Source organism: Carcharhinus amblyrhynchos, chromosome 14, assembly GCF_965287045.1.
Source record: "Carcharhinus amblyrhynchos chromosome 14, sCarAmb.v2.hapA, whole genome shotgun sequence".
In the NCBI taxonomy this organism is placed as follows: Eukaryota; Metazoa; Chordata; class Chondrichthyes; order Carcharhiniformes; family Carcharhinidae; genus Carcharhinus; species Carcharhinus amblyrhynchos.
The window spans coordinates 9148259-9165529 of record NC_137337.1 but is presented as its reverse complement, the minus strand read 5'-3'; the positions used below and the strand labels follow the sequence as shown (position 1 = coordinate 9165529).

At 44.6% G+C, this 17271-nt stretch overlaps 1 protein-coding gene and 1 non-coding gene across 25 annotated transcripts in view; both read left to right on the top strand.

Moving 5' to 3' along the window:
• Nucleotides 1-17271, top strand: part of nrxn3a (neurexin 3a) — a 1599218-nt gene that overhangs the window by 76915 nt on the left and 1505032 nt on the right. The gene's annotated exons all lie outside the window — the stretch shown is intronic.
• On the top strand, nt 13433-13505 carry trnak-cuu (transfer RNA lysine (anticodon CUU)). The gene has a single exon. It is a non-coding gene; the product is annotated as a tRNA-Lys (tRNA).

Genomic DNA, 17271 nt, shown 5'->3' with positions numbered 1-17271 from the left:
CTGTCTCTGTTCCCTCCAAAGCCTTCACATCATTCTGCTAATCTAGTGACCAGAATTGGACGCAGTATTCCCAATGTGTCCTAACCACTGTTTTATATAACTGTACCATAATATGCCAACTTTTATAGTCAATAGTACCCTCCAGACCCATGACCTCTGCAACCTTGCAGGGCAAGGGCAGAAGGAACATAAGAACATAAGAAATAGGAGCAGGAGTAGGCCATGAGAACACCACCACCTGAAAGTTCCCCACCAAGTCGCTCACCATCCTGACTTGGAACCATATCGGCCATTTCTTCACCGCCACGGGGTCGAGATCCTGGAACTCCCTCCCTAACAGTACGGTGGGTGTATCCACCACATGGACTGCTGCGGTTCAAGAAAATAGTATATCACTGCCTTCTCAAAGGTACTTAGCGACGAGCGACAAAGTTTGGCTATTGATGCCGACACCCCATGAATGAATAAAAAGAATGGGATGTGGAAATAATTGTCAGTGTTACAGGCATTTAACCCTGTTAAATATGCTAAGCTTTCTTTGGATATATATGCATGTGAAAACATGAATTTGCTTTCATTTCTCTTTTTCAAGTCTGTTTGAAATTCTGCTTTAGTTTTCCACTCACTTCCAATGAATTGAATTCCGATTGTTATGCTTAAAATCACCTACTATGCACTGGTGTCAGTGAATGAAGCTTTGCTGGCTATAACCTCCCACCCATCTGGGTCTGTTGTCTGTCTAGTTGCTGGCTGGTACGTGCACTAAGAACGCTTACCATCGAATTTGGCAGGACCTCCCCATTACTAAACTTCACGAGTTCTCGCTTGTTTTTGGTTTTCCCCACATGCTCGCCGTGAATATTGTGGTCTAATCATAGAATCTCTACGGTGCAGAAGGAGGCCATTCGGCCCATCAAGGCTGCATCGACCACAGTCCCACCCAGGCCCTGTTCCTGTAACCCCACATATTTACTCTGCTAATCCTCGAACACAAGGGCCAATTTAGCATAGCCAATCAACCTGACCCGCACATCTTTGGAGTGTGGGAGGAAACTGGTGCGCCTGGAGGAAACCCACGCAGATGCTGGGAGAACATGCAGACTCCACACAGACCCGAGGCTGGAATTGAACCCGGGTCCCTGAACGCTGTGAGGTAGCGGTGCTAACCACTGCGCCATTGTGCTGCCCGTAAAATGTTCTGTGCGTATGGATATATTTAATTTTTATTTTGAAGTTGGGAGGGTAAAAGCCCTGGGAGACCCCAGCAAGGATCGAACTCACGACCCCTGGTTTACAAGACCAGTGCTCTAACCAATGAGCACAAAATTCGATTTCCACCATTTGCCATGGCAGGATTTGAACCTGGGTCTCTGGACCATTAGCTGAATTTGTGGATTACTGTCTAGCAATAATACCACCAGGCCATCACCTCTCCCTGTTGTTTCCTCTGTTTTGTCAAGTGAAAGATTACCGATCCTTTTCAGTTCAAACGATCTGGATCAACTTGTCTTAATCACCGCCTACAAATGGTTGTGTTTTGGGAGCACCGGTTCCTGCACCCCTTTTAGAATTGACTAGCTTAGTTCAGAAGAATACCAGCTGAAAGCAAAACTGTGGCCGGGATTTTCCGATCTTACCACTGTTGTCAGCAAGAGTTTGGCACTCAGCCAAGTTTTCATTTACAACAGCAGGACTGGAGAATCATAGCTGTGGACGAGGTCAGAGAATCCCAGCTGCCTCCGTAGTTGGAGAATCCCAGCCTGTGTTTCCCTCAAATTTGGGAAAAAAAATAGCAAGACAGTAGGCGAGATTCTCCAGCTAATCACGCCTGTGCGATTCTCCAGTTCTGCTGCAATGAACAGACATCTGGTGAGCGCCAGGTTCCCCTTCCTTGCTGGCAGCAGTGGTGGGGTATGAACGACTGGAGAATTCCGGCTAATGTGTAGTGAGACAAAAGGAATAATGGGACCATGTCCCAAAGAAGGGACGGCACAGTGGTTAGCACTGCCTCACAGTGCCAGGGACCCAAGTTCAATTCCAGCCTTGGGTCACTGTATGGAGCTTGCATATTCTCCCTGTGTGTGTGTGTGTGTGTGTGTGTGTGTTTCCTCCCATGCAGATATGCAGATTAGGGGAATTGGCCATGATAAGTTGCCCCTTAGTGTCAGGGGGGTTGACAGGATAAATATGTGGCGTTGTGGGGATGGGTCCTGGTTGCGATTGTTGTCAGTGCAGACTCGATGGGCCAAATGACGGCCTCCTGAACTGTAGAGTTTATGAAGTTTATTTATTAGTCACAATAAGTAGCCTCACAACACCAGGTTAAAGTCCAGCAGGTTTATTTGGTAGCACGAGCTTTCAGAGCGCTGCCCCTTCATCAAGTGATGAAGGGGCAGTGCTCTGAAAGCTCGTAATACCAAATAAACCTGTTGGACTTTAACCTGGTGTTGTGAGACTTCTCACTGTGCCTATCCCAGTCCAACGCTGGCACCTGCCATCATTATCAGTCACAAGGCTTACATTAACACTATAGTTACTATAAAATTGTATCTTCTATGATTTCCAAGTGGAGTGAAGAAACTAAAGCACAAGAAATCCGACTGTAAATTACTCACGTGACCCGCCCAAGGACGAGCAAGGTGACAATCATCAAGGATTAGTCTGAAGTGGGCATTTACATCGGAACAAGCAACACGTAATTCAGAGCCAGTAACCACAGGCATCAATCACAAGCAAACCTTTAACAAAAGAGCTCATTCTATCATCCGAGCACCATAACAAATATACAATGAAAGAATACATTGAGATTCTGCATCAGAAATCAACACTTTGTGACTCAGGAATGCTAATACTTGATGAGAAACCCTTAAGAAGTGATCTGAGCTAGAGAAAAGAAAACACACTTTCAGTGCGTTATTGCCGATTTTGACTGGGAAATTGTATTCCATTTCACTTACCCAGTAATGCACAATACATGTACAAAATTGCCATTATTTCATTTGTGCAAAGCTGAGTAGCTCTGAATTTTAAAAGAAAAGAAACTTTATCTGCATGAACCCTACACACACGTCCCGCATGTGAGAAGTATGTTCCAAAGCATTGATTTATTTCCAATTATATATTTTTAACAGGTTTATTTGGTATCATGAGCTTTTGGAATGCTGCTCTTTTGTCAGGTGAGTGAAGGAGCAGCACTCCAAAAGCTCGTGATACCAAATAAACCTGTTGGACTTTAACTGGTGTTGAGACTTCTTACTGTGCCCACCCCCAGTCCAATGCCAGCATCTCTACACCATCTTTAATGAACGTATTTACCCTGTAAATACGTGAGAATGTGCAAACTCCACACCGCCAACCACCCGAGGCCAGAATAGAATTGAATTGAACCCGGTCCTTGGCGCTGTGAGGCAGCAATATTAACCACTGCACCTCCCATAAAATGTCCTGTGCTTATGGATATAATTGATTTTCATCGAGGATTGAACTCTCGATCCCTGGTTTACGAGACCAGTGCTCTGACCACTGAGCTACGGAGCCTGAACTACAAAATTCAATTTCCACCATCTGCTGTGGCAGGATTTGAACCCAGGTCCCCAGAACATTACTGTTTTAGGCACCATGGGCTGAAGGATGAGACCACAGCACTGATCCCCAGAAGTGTGCTGCTTTGAGCATAACTGTTGGCTTGCCAACTGGGATTAGTCCATCTATTCAAATGACGTCATAATCACCATGTATTACAGGTGGAACACTCTGAACATAGGCACAGCAGTGAGCCATCCCCTCCCCTGAGCCTTTTCCACTATTCAGCAAATCTGTGGTTGATCTAGGCAACTCATACACCTTCTTTTCCCTCCATGTCTCTGAGTAGCTTTGGATGGCCAAAAAACTCTCTTCATGGCAAGTTTTGCAGTTAACAATTGATCAAATGTTGTATTGCCGAATGCAGACAAGAGATCCAAAGCTCCTGCACCCTTTGTCAAAGTGTTTCCTAACCATACTCTGGAAAGGTCTGAGGTGGACAGATTTTTAATTAGGGAATCAAGGGTTAGAATCATAAAGGTTTACAGTGTGGAAACAGGCCCTTCGGCCCAACTTGCCCATGCTGCCCCATTTTTTTAACCACTAAGCTTGTCCCAATTGCCTGCATTTGACCCATATCCTGCTATACCTGTCTTATCCATGTAACTATCTAAATGCTTTTGAAAACACAAAATTGTCCCCGCCTCTTCTACTATGTGAGCAGAGGACAACTAAAAAAGCAATAAGGGGAGAGACAATGAAATATGAGCGTAAGCTAGCAAGTAATATAAGTTAGGAAAAGTCTTTTCAATATATAAAAGGTAAGAAAGAGGCAAAAATAGACATTGGACCACTGGAAAATGAGGCTGTATAAGGCTGTGGTTGGACCCTATTTGGAGTATTGAGAGTTTGGGTCCTGTGCCTAAGAAAAGATGTGCTTTCCTTGGAAAGGATCCAGAGGAGGTTCACAAGAATGATATGAAGAGCTTGTCGTATGAGGAACAGTTGGAGACTCTGGGTCTGTACTTGTTGGAGTTTAGAAGGATGAGGAAATCTTATTGAAACTTACAGGATACTGTGAGGCCTGGATAGAGTGGACGTGGAGAGGATGTTTCCACTAGTAGGAAAAACTAGAACCAGAGGGCACAACCTCAGGCTAAAGGGACGATCCTTTAAAACAGAGATGAGGAGGAATTCTTCAGCCAGAGTGTGGTAAATCTGTGGAACTCTTTGTCACAGAAGGCTGTGGAGGCCAGGTCATTGAGTGTCTTTAAAACAGAGATAGATGGATTCTTGATTGATGAGAGGGTCAGGGGTTATAGGAAAAAGGCAGGAGAATGGGGATGAGAAAAATATCAGCCATGATTGAATGGCAGAGCAGACTCAATGGGCCGAGTGGCCTAATTCTGCTCCTTTGTTTTATGGTCTTATCTCTGGCAGCTCGTTCCAGCCACTCATCATCCTCTGTGTGAAAAAATTACCCCTCTGGACCCTTTTGTATCTCTCCCCTCTCACCTTAAACCTATGCCCTCTAGTTTTAGACTCACCTACTTTGGGAAAAGATATTGACTATCTAGCTGATCTATGCCCCTCATTAATTTTTTAGATGTCTATAAGGTCACCCCTCAGGCTCCTACGCCCCAGGGGAAAAAACGTCCCAGCCTATCCAGCGTCCCCTTATAACTCAAACCATTAAATCCCAGTAGCTTCCTAGTAAATTTTTTCTGCACTCTTTCTAGTTTAATAATATCCTCCCTATAATAGGGGATAAGGCGGGAGAGTGGATTTGAGGATTATCATATCAGATCAGTCATGATCTCATTGAATGGCAGAGCAGAGGCAATGGGCCGAACGGCCAACATCTTATGATTTAAGGTCTGCCTCTCATTTTTAAATGATGCATCCAAACCCTAAACTGCCCAACCAGCAGAATTCACTTCTCTCCATCAACCCCATCTGTTCACTTCAATATATTGATCAAATCATCCTTCAGCCTAAGAACCAGGGAATAGAATGATAGTTTGTGCAGTCTCTCCTCATAACATTACTCTGGGAGTCCAATATTTTTCTGGTAAATGCCATTGCACACCCTGCAAGGTCAATATATTCTTCCTGTGGTGGAATGGCTTCCATAACTCAGCACTCTAGACATAGGCTGGACAGTGCTTGGAACAGGTGCCACACAAATTCTATCGCATTGCATTATAACTTCTCAGATACAGAGACGTGAATTCCAGTAGCCATTTTGATTTTTTTTTTCTATTTTTGATGTCTATTCATGACATTTTGATGGTCTGTGCACCGGACTTTCAACATTTCCCTATTTTCACCATTGGAAAATTGCCTAATTCTATCTCAGGATCTCTTGTTTTCCTACGTGGGTGGTGTAGTGATTAGCACTGCTGCCTCAAGCATCAGGGATCTGGGTTCAAATCTGTCCTTGGGTGGTTGTCTATGTGGAGTTTGCACAATCTCCCTGTGTCTGTGAGAGTCTTCTCTGGGAGCTCTGGTTTCACAATAAATATGTGCAGGTTAGATGGATTGGTCACCACCAACGCCTCTGCTTTCTCAGAAGACTAAGGAAATTTGGTATGTCAGCTACGACTTTCTCCAACTTTTACAGATGCACCATAGAAAACATTCTTTCTGATTGTATCGCAGCTTGGTATGGCTCCTGCTCTGCTCAAGAGCACACAAAATTACAGAAGGTCATGAATGTAGCCAATCCATCACGCAAACCAGCCTCCCGTCCATTGACTCTGTCTACACTTTTCGCTGCCGCGGCAAAGCATTCAACATAATTAAGGTCCCCACTTCCACCTTCTTCCTTCGGGAAAAAAGATACGAAAGTCTTGAAGTCATGTACCAACTGACTCAAGAACAGCTTCTTCCGTGCTGCCGTCAGACTTTTGAATGGACGCACTTCGTGTTAAGTTGATCTTCCTTTACACCCTAGCTATGACTGTAAAACCTCATTCTGCACTCACTCCTTTCCTTCTCTGAGTGGTATGCTTTGTCTGTATGACATGCAAGAGACAATACTTTTTGCTGTACACTAATGCATGTGGCAATAATAAATCAAATCACATCAAAATCATGCTAAGTTTAGATGACTAGTCTTGGTAAATGTGTGTGGGGTTACAAGGAGAGGGTGGGTGAGAGGACCTGGGTAAGATACTCTGAGTCAGTGCAGACTCGATAGTCCGAATGGACCATCATCTGCATTGTAGGGATTCTATGATGCATTGGAATCCATTTTAATATGTTCACTTATACAATCAAGGGCACATCCTTCCAATTAGAATACCTACCCATTACCCCTTCCCTCAGTCTCCTACCAGGCAGCCCACTTCCTCATCAGCTCAATTTGCCTTCAATTCCCTTTAGCTTATAGAGAGATTTTATCAAATAGCTTCTGGAAATCAGTGCATATAACATCCGTAGAGATGTCCCTGTCCACTAATAATCTCGTCAAAACTTCAGTAAGGTCCGTCAGGTATAAACATTTTTGAGGAGATGAGTCACTCTAATCTTAATTATAGATCTTATTAGTTTCCTGCTCCAAAACCAGAGAATCCTGCCTCAGGTCAGCGGACCTTTGCACAGTCTGCCCACTCCCCAGTCTGCTACAATTCCCATGGTGGGTGGAAGGGGGAAACTCCCCGCCCCGCCCCCCACCCCCCCCCCCCCCCCCCCCGCCCCCCAAGGTTACAAGAGGTTGAGAAATAAATATTCCACGGGCCACAACATTTTGAGAAGGCAGGCAGAATAAAAGGAGGTGTGAAAGTGAAAGCTAACATGACAAAACGATTCTGAAAATGTTCTAAAGCTAATCATTCTGAAGGAATGAGACTCCACGTTTACAGTTCATAGAATTGTTCAGCTCAGAAGGATGGCCATTACTGAGACTGTGCCAGTGTTTTGGAAGAGCAGTCATACTTAAGTTGCATGTCCAATTTTCTTTATTATTCATTCTGGGGCGTGAGACATCAGGGGCAGTTTGGTTCCATCTCTGTTCCTCCTTGAGGGAGGTGGAGAGACTCTTCCCGCTCAAAAAAGACAGTAGGACTAGGGGGCACAGCCTCAAGATAAAAGGGGGGGCGTTTTAGAACGGAGTTGAGGAGGAACTTCTTCACTCAAAGGGTGGTGAATCTCTGGAATTCTCTACCCGTTGAGGTGGTGGAGGCTGCCTCGCTAAATATTTTTAAGATGCGGGTTGATGGGTTTTTGATAAGAGAGGGGATTAAGGGTTATGGGGAGAGGGCGGGAAAGTGGAACTGAGCCACGACAGATCAGCCATGATCTTATTGAATGGCGGGGCAGGCTCGAAGGGCCAGATGGCCTACTCCTCCTATTTCTTATGTTCTTATGATGGGGAACAGCTTTCCTGAATCGCTGCAGTTGTTGGGGGAGGTGTTCAACTGGATGAATGGCTTCATAGAATCCCTACAGTACAGAAGGAGGCCATTTGGCCCATCAAGTCTGTACCGACCACATCCCACTCAGGCCCTATCCCCGTACTATTATCCTGCTAATCACTCTGACACTCGGGTCAATTTAGCATGGCCAATCAACCTAACCCTCACATCTTTGGACTGTGGAGACCGGAGGAAACCCACGCAGACACAGGGAGAATGTACAAACACCACCAGTCAGTGTACCGGGGCTGGAATTGAACCTGGGACCCTGGTGCTGAGAGGCAGCTGTGCTAACCACTGTGCCACCATGCCACCCAAAATATTAGCCAAGTTTCTAGATTAAGGGTCCAGATAATACCACTAGGCTATCACCTGCTTGGATTTGCTCACCGTTTTCAGAGGAAACCCTCGAGTGGAACTTGAACCCAGAACTTTGTCATTCAGAGGCAAGTGTGCTACTAACAGAGCCACAATGGGAAAGTTACATTCCAGCTAAACCATCGTCGTAAAATATTGTTGTTTCACTTCCCGCATCTGGGCAGTCTTTAATCTGTTCCCACACCCAATTTTATTGCCTGGAACAGCTTGTTGCCAGAGGCTGATAGCTTGAGAGATACCACTCTGCATCAAGCGTGCTTGACCAGGAGACCCTGCTGCTCTTAGCATCTGCCATTGCGTGTTGGAAGGATTTTGCAGGTTGCTATTCAGTTGGTTTGGTTGCATTGTGAATGAACCTACTTGGTCATCAAGTGCTGGGGTGGAACTCGAACTTGGAGCTTGTGATTTATTTTGATTTTATTATTGTCACACGTATTAGTATACAGAGAAAAAGATAGGCAATGACACCTCCTACATGATCATCCTTAACACTGGCACCCCACAAGGCTGTGTTCTCAGCTCCCTACTATACTCCTTGTACACCTATAACTGAGTGGCCAGATTCCCCTCCAACTCGATTTTCAAGATTGCAGATGACACCACCGTAGTGGGTGGGATCTCGATATTAGCATACTTTTCACTGTATGGTAATATGTGTGACAATAATAATAAATCAAATTAAACCAAAGTATTGTTTCTTGTGTACTATACAGACAAAGCGTACAATACATAAAAAAAAAGAAAAGAGAGTGCAGAATGTAGTGTCACAGTCGTAGCTAGGGTGTAGAGAAAGATCACTTTAATGCGAGGTAGGTCCATTTCAAAGTCTGATGGCAGTGGGGAAGAAGCTGTTCTTGAGTCGGTATGTGTCCTGATTCAGGCACGCTAACCCACTGTGCCATAAGGCCTCCTGTTTAGAGACTGATAAATCATTGTGCTAAAGCTTAAAGTTAATTCAGGCAGGGCCTAAAAGGATACTTTGTGAAGGCAGGAGAAACAACCCCAGAGGAAGGGCGTACTGTTGTCCAAGCTGGGCTGAGATGACTGCCACCAACCACAGCCATCTTCCTTTGTGACGAATCCAGCGACGCAGAGAGCACTGAATCCCCGCTGACTTTCATTTTACCGATTAATGTTCTGAAAAATGAATATTTTCCGACATTGAGAAAGTGCTAATTTGTATAAGTTTTCATCAAAACTTTTTGAGAGACTAGTGGGTAGATTGGCCAGCAACTTGTACTGAGGAAGAGGGAGCCAGAGAATTCCAAATTTCCACATGTCATTGCCTGGGTTAGCTTTGCAAAAACAAGGGGCGGAATTCTCCCGTCCCCACCCCACAGGAGTGTTTCCAATTGGTATTGACAGTGTCTCTCGGGTCACAGAGTCATTGAGGTTTATAGCCTGGAAACAGGCCCTACGGCCTGACTTGCCCCATGCCGCTCCTTTTCTTTTTACTGTTAAGCTAGTCCCAATTGCCCGCCTTTGGCCCATGTCCCTCTACACCCATCTTACCCACATAACTGTCCAAATGCTTTTTAAAAGACAGAATTGTACCTGCCTCTACTACTACCTCTGACAGCTCGTTCCAGACATTCGCTACCCTCTGTGTGGAAAAAATTGCCCCTCTGAACTCTTTTGTATCTCCTCCCTCTCACCTTAAACCTATGCCCCCTAGTTTTAGATTCCCCTACCCTTGGGAAACGGTGTTGATTATCTAACTGATCAATGCCCCCTCATTATTTTATGGACCTCTATAAGATCACCCCTATCACTCCCACACCATCTTTCTGGTGGGATTCACCCATCTGAAAGATTCTTATAAGCTCATCTCAGGGAACCTGCCAGCTAGCTCCGAGATCAGTGATTGAGGTGCTATTTCTTTTTTTAAAGAGCTCCGCGATCTTCGTGTCTCCTGCCTCTGAAAAAATGGTGCTCCTAACACCTCCGACCAGGGTGCTTTGTACTTCATAAACCCCCAACTCTTAGTTATCTGACTAAACCAGTGCCTTTAAAGGAACAAATTGGAGTCGCTATCACTTTGCAATCCTCCTGTGCATCTCAGTTTCCGTGTAACAGCAGTTCAGTAAGAAAGGGTGGCCTTCCAGCTGAATATGATGTTTCAGATCCATAGTACTCTGAGAAATGCTAAAACAAGAGATGCATTAATCTGTCACAGCGAACAACTCTTGTGGTGATTTATTACATCGCTTTACATCAAAATCACAACAGGAGCAGACACTATTTGGCCAAGGCAGTTGGTGTGTTTATATTCCTTGAGTGACAACTTCTGAGAACTCACCCCAATGGTGATCTTTGTTTGGGGGTGGGGAATCAGAACAATTTTCACTAGAGGAGTTTCACCTGTTGTATAAATTGTTGCAAATGCTTCAAATACGATAGTCCTGTGTTTGTCCTGAGAATTCGACGTTCTTGTGTTTCATTGAATCCCGATAGGCCGAGTGGCCTCCTTCTGCACTATCAAGTTTGCACCAACGACAATGCCTTCCAGACCCTATCCCCATAACCCCTGTGCATTTACCCTGCTAAACCCCCTGACACTAAAGGGCAATTTAGCATGGCCAATCAACTTAACCCATACACCTTTGGAGTATGGGAGGAAACCAGAGCACCTGGAGGGAACCCATGCAGGCACGAGGGAAAATGTACAGACCCTGCACAGACAGTGACCCACGCAGGGAATTGAACCGGGGTCCCTGGTGCTGGTGAGGCAGCAATGCTAACCACTGTGCCACCCATGTCCTGATAAATTTGACATTCTTGTGTTTGGTCTGATGAGTTTGAAATTCAAAACTTTAGCAGCACGTCTCTCTTTTTAACAATACTCCAGTACTGCTCATGATGCCACAGCTATTGTGTACAGATTTGGGCATGACGTTAGAGAAAGTGTAAACTAGTTCTGGCCAGGCTTATACTTGTTCAGAATGCTTTTGTAGATCATGGGCGGGATTCTCCGGCTGTTCATGCCTGTGGGGTTCTCCCATCCCGCTGCACTGAATGAAAATTTGGCTGAGTGTCAAATTCTCTGTCCTCTCTGGCAGCAGTGGTGGGGTGTGAACAGCCGATGAATTCTGACCCAAGTCTTACAGTAATGAAATGAGATTCGAGAAACCCTTATCGACCTCAAGGTTAAGGAGTGACCCTCGTGAGTGGGAAAGGTCTTAGAAAGAAAATCTGGACAGGTTGTTTGGATTGGTTCTGGGCACAAATTTAAGATGATTACAAACAGAATTAAAGTTCGTCATGGGAAGGAAAAATGTCTTTACACCAAAGGTTGTTAAGAATATGGAATTGTGTGCTCCAGACTGTTGTGAAACAGTCACACTTAAATCAAGAAGTGAATCAGATAGTTGCTTGAAGAAAAGAGATGTCAACAAGAATGAAAAACAAAGAAAAGTACAACACAGGAACAGGCCCTTCGGCCTTCCAAGTCTGTGCTGATCATTATTGCCCTAACTAATCTAAAGAAAAAGCCTTCTGTCCTTACTTAGTCTCTATTCCCTCCCTATTCGTGTACCCATCCAGATGCCTCTTAAATGTTACTAATGTGCCTGCTTCCACCACCTCCTCTGGCAGTACGTTCCAGGCACCCAACACTCTGTGTGGAAAAACTACCCCCACACACCTCCCTTTAACTTTTCCCCCTTTCACCCTTGAACCTGTGCCCCCTTTGTAATTGACACTTCCACCCCTGGGAGAAACTATCCACCCTGTCCATGCCTCTCATAATTTTGTAGACCGCTATCAGGTCTCCCCTCATCCTCCTCCTTTGCAGTGAAAACAATCCTAATTTATTCAACCTCTCCTCATAGACAGCACCGTTGAGACTTGGCAACATCCTGTTGAACCTTGTATCTAACAGTGCGGGGAGCAAGTAGGAGACTGGGATGAGATTGGGCAGAGAAAGGCATCCACGGAGGTTGAACAGTCTGTGTCTGTGGTGTAACTCCGTGATGCTCTGAATGATTCGATCGCTGGAATAGCTGGTGACTCAGAAAAGATCTTGCCATCCGTAACTTGATTCTGTAGTTAATGATATCGGTGGCTTATTAATATCATCCTGATTATTTGTCATGGTTAATTGGAGGATAGCTGTAACCTTAAACATGCTATTGAAAAACTATTATATACGTTACAGTGCAACCATGAAATATTAGTCTTCCCTGCTCTCCTTGCTGAGAGGATGGGGTCAGGGATCATGCGTGCTTTTTCCTTCCGTTGCATCTGGTCTGTCAAGTAATTTTTAACCTTGATTTATTTTGAGCACTGGGCAGTTTTCCCAGTGGCTTTTTCCATGCTTGTACAATTGATTCCCTTTGTCCTTTTAATGCTTATTTTGGTGGGTTTTATGTTTGCTAAGTGCACATAAAATTAAATTATGCACCGGTTCGCCCGTATTTTGCTGTTGACCGTACAGAGTTGCAGTTCATTGAAGAATGAGACCTTTTACGCTTAAAAACCTCTGAATCGTGAGCAGTCAATGAGATGGAATGATGGTGTTTGGCCAGGCCTCTCTAAGCAGCTCTTTTCAGAGCTTCTGTTCTCAAGGATAGAAGTTTGTACAAAGAACAAAGAGGACCAAGAACAATGCAGCCCAAGAACAGGTCCTTTGACTCAGCAAACCTATGTGGTTTCTAACTCACTGTTCACCTTCCATTCATGTGTCTATCAAGATCCACCTCGAATGTTGCTAGTATGCCTGCTTCCACCACCTCTGCTGGCACTGCATTCCAGGCACTCTGTGTGAAAAACTTTCCCCGCACATTTCCTCTAAACTTGCCCCTCTCTCACCTTGAACCTGTGCCCTCTTGTAGTCAACCTTTCCACCCTGGGAGAAAAGCCTCTGACTATCCCCCTTTATTTGTGCTTCTCATAATTTTGTCAACTTCAATCAGTCGCCCCCTCAGTCTCTGTCTTTCCAGTGAAAAGACAAAGGTGAGCATCAGGAATGTTAACACTGTATCATGCGTAGGGTGTTGGCAGGAGGTCCCAGACCCTGAGCTAGCTGTTAATTGTTCAGGTGTATGCAGTACTGATCCAAGTTGACCAGCCCTGCTCATGATCAGGAGCATTTGATTCATGGTGCACTGTGAAGTGCCAGGCTAGCTCAGTTGGTAGAGCATGAGACTCTTAATCTCAGGGTCATGGGTTCGAGCCCCACATTAGGCGTCATTGTTTCCCTGTATATTCCTGGTATATTGTCTTTTAAAAAGCATTTAGGTAATTACATGGGTACAATGGGGATAGAGGGATGTGGGCCAAATTGGGATTAGCTTAAGGGTTTTAGGAAAGAAAGGGTGGCATGGACAAGTTGGGCTGAAGGGCCTGTTTCCATGCTGCAAACCCCTGTGACTCTAAGTGGTGCTTTTACAGAGCAGGGAGCAGGACAGTCAGATTAAACTAGATGGTACATGTTATGAAGAGCAATTGTGGAGACTTAATGGGTTGACAAACTATTTCAGTGTTGCAATATTCTACTATTAAAGCATCCCATGTGGTATAACAGCAATGCTGTTTAGACTGCCTTTATTTCCACTAGGATAACTCCCAGTGTCAGAAGCCAGGCTTCATTGATTGTCTTTAGAAATTCAATTGATGGCATTTCATTAAAAAGTGTAGATTGCATCAATTCAAATCCTTTCCTTCAGTTTCAAGGTAAAACCTTCCCAGCTTCATTTACCAGACCACAGTATCAACTGTGTGATGTATGTTCAGGTGAGAGTATCTTATAAACTGAATGTAATGCTTTGAAAAGCAATGAAAGTGAAAAGTGTTCATCTTTTATCAGAGTAATGTGAATTGCCAAGCTTGTGTGGGTTATAGCCCTGAGCTAACGGTATATTTAAATAGTGACTCGTCTACGCTCTACAGGCCTGGCTTTCGGTCTTAACCTGTCTCCGGAGCAGATCAAAATGAGATCTGGTTAGCACTGCTTCCTCACAGCGCCAGAGAGCCAGGTTCAATTCCAATCTCTGGTCACCGTCTGTGTAGAGTTTGCACTTTCTCCCCATGTCTATGCGGGTTTCCTCCGAGTGCTCCGGTTTCCCCTTCAGTCCAAACATGTGCGAGTTAGGTTGATTGGCCACGCTAAATTGACCCTAGTGTCGGGGGGATTAGCGGGGTAAATATGTGAGGCTTATAGGGATAGGGCCTGCATGGGATTGTTGTCGGTGCAGACTCAATGGGCCAAATGGCTTCCTCCTCTCACTGTTGGGATTCCCTGATACTTGACACGCCGTAGAGTATAACCCCTTTTCCGTTGTCCAACTAATTTTACAAAGTGTTTGGATTGAAAACCAGAAACTGCTGCAAACACCCAGCAGGTCACGCAGCCTTTGTGGAGAGGGAGAGCGTGAGGGAGTGAGAGAGATAGGGGAAATGTTTCAGGTTTCGGAAGCTTATAAGAAGAAGGACAAAAAACAGCCGGGGAAACAGGCCCTTCGGCCCAACGAGCCCGCGCTGCCATTTTGACATTACCAGTCGCCCCCTCCACCCATGACCCTTATCTATGCTTTGGCATTCCACATTGAGGGAAACTAAATTTAAGGACAATTTATTACCTGAAGAGAGATCACCTGACCTGCTGGGTGTTCACAGCACTGTATTTTTAATTTGCTGTTTAGCTTTTGATATTAAAGGAAGGTTGGGGTTTAGTTGGACCAACTGCAGATGTTTTTATTAATGAACCCAGTGCTGATTAAGTGACGATCCTCCAATCTGTGCTGAAGGCATTTCATACTTATTGACGGAGATCTTCTCGTGTGTGAAAGAACAGACATGTGAACACTCACCTGGATATGAGTCACAGCTGCAGCCAAGCAGATAAAAATAGTGCTGGAAAATCTCAGCAGGTCTGGCAGCATCTGTGGAGAGAGAAACACAGTCAATGTTACGAGTCCAATATGATTTCTTGGAGTTGAAGAGAGTTGAAATGTGTTTCGTTTTATATTGTTGAAGAAAAGTGGGGTGGGTGGTGATTTGATTTGATTTATTATTGTCACATGCACTAACACACAGTGAAAAGCATTGTTTCTTGCCATTCAGACAAAGCATACTGTTCATAGAGAAGGAAAGGAGAGAGTGCAGAATGTAGTGTTACAGTCATAGCTCGGGTGTAGAGAAAGATCAGCTTAATGTGAGGTAGGTCCTTTCAAAAGTCTGACGGCAGCAGGGAAGAAGCTGTTCTTGAGTTGGTTGGTATGTGACTTCAGACTTTTGTATCTTTTTCTCAACGGAAGAAGGTGGAAGAGAGAACGTCCGGGGTGTGTGGAGAGAAGTGGATTGGGTCAGGTGGAACAAAGTTTTAAGTTTTAGTGTCACAAGTGAGCTTACATTTAACACTGTAATGAAGTTACTGTGAAAATTCTCCAGTCGCCACACTTGGGTGCCTGTTCGGGTACACTGAGGGAGAATTTAGCATGGCCAATGCACCTAACTAGCACGTCTTTCAGACTGTGGGAGGAAATTGGAGCTCCCAGAGAAAACCCACTCAGACAGGGGGAGAATGTGCAAACTCCAGACAGGTTTGATTCCCGGCTTGGGTCACTGTCTGAGTCCTTTGCGCTGTGAGGCCACAGTGCTAACCACTGTGCCACAGATAGATTAGAGGTCAGGAAAGATTAAATACCAAAAATATAAAGTAAACTGTACAAAACTCTGGTGCGGCTGCACTTGGAGTATTGCGTACAGTTCTGGTCGCCGCATTATAAGAAGGATGTGGAGGCATTGGAGAGGGTGCAGAGGAGGTTTACCAGGATGTTGCCTGGTATGGTGGGAAGGTCTTATGAGCAAAGGCTGAGGAACTTGAGGTTGTTTTCGTTAGAGAGAAGAAGGTTAGGAGGTGACCTAATTGAGGCATACAAGATGATCAGAGGGATAGATAGGGTGGACAGTGAGGGCCTTTTTCCTCAGATGGTGATGGCTAACACGAGGGGACATAGCTTTAAATTGAGGGGTGATAATTATAGGACGGATGTCAGAGGTAGGTTCTTTACTCGGAGGGTAGTAAGGGTGTGGAATGCCCTGCCTGCAGCAGTTGTGGACTCACCAATTTTAAGGGCATTCAAATGGTCAGTGGATAGGCATATGGATAACATTGGAATAGTTTAGGTTAGAGGGTCATTAGATTGGTTCCACTGGTCGGTGCAACATCGAGGGCCGAAGGGCCTGTACTGCGCTGTAATGTTCTATGTTCTATGAGTAGGCTTACATTAACACTGCAGTGGAGTTAGTGTGAAAATCCCCTAGTTGCCACACTCCGTAATGGAATAAGAGAGTGGTAAGCGTTGTAGTAACGAAACAAAACATTGGTCCAGAGTAGGTATTAAAGGCAGAATAAAGGCCTGTTCAGTTTGAATTAAAAATATTGGATTTTATTTATTTATTTCACCCAGTATAACTTGGATCTCACTGATATTTTAGTGTCGGAACGGAGTTCGGCAGCTATTGTGCTACTTAACGCAAATGATTTACCAGTAAACGATGTGGGGATTTAAATGTTTTTCAGGACTATTCTTTCTTGTGCAGTGGAGCAAAATGCAGATTCATTAATTTTGTGTCTTTAGTATTCACAATACGGAGCTCACATGTTGATAGATGTCTCAGATCTTCCAGGATGAGTGATACCAGGTGTCAAACAAATCTCTCTAATGTACAGAGTGAGAACCAACACAAATAGGTCAATTCCCCTGTCACCGTGAAAAAGGTTAAGTCAACTGTCTTAACCGTCCCTTGTGCACCATAAATGTGAAGGAGCGAGGCGTGTACGTAGGTGGAAATTACTTCACAATAGACTTTTTAAAAAATCTGTTTTGAATTGTAACGAGAATCTTTCTGGCGGCTTTAAATGTATTCGAATAGGAAAATCCTCCTGAGCTTTTCTACTATTTAATCAGAGTGCTTTTGTATTAAGCCAGAGCTGCAGCTGTCTGTGCCT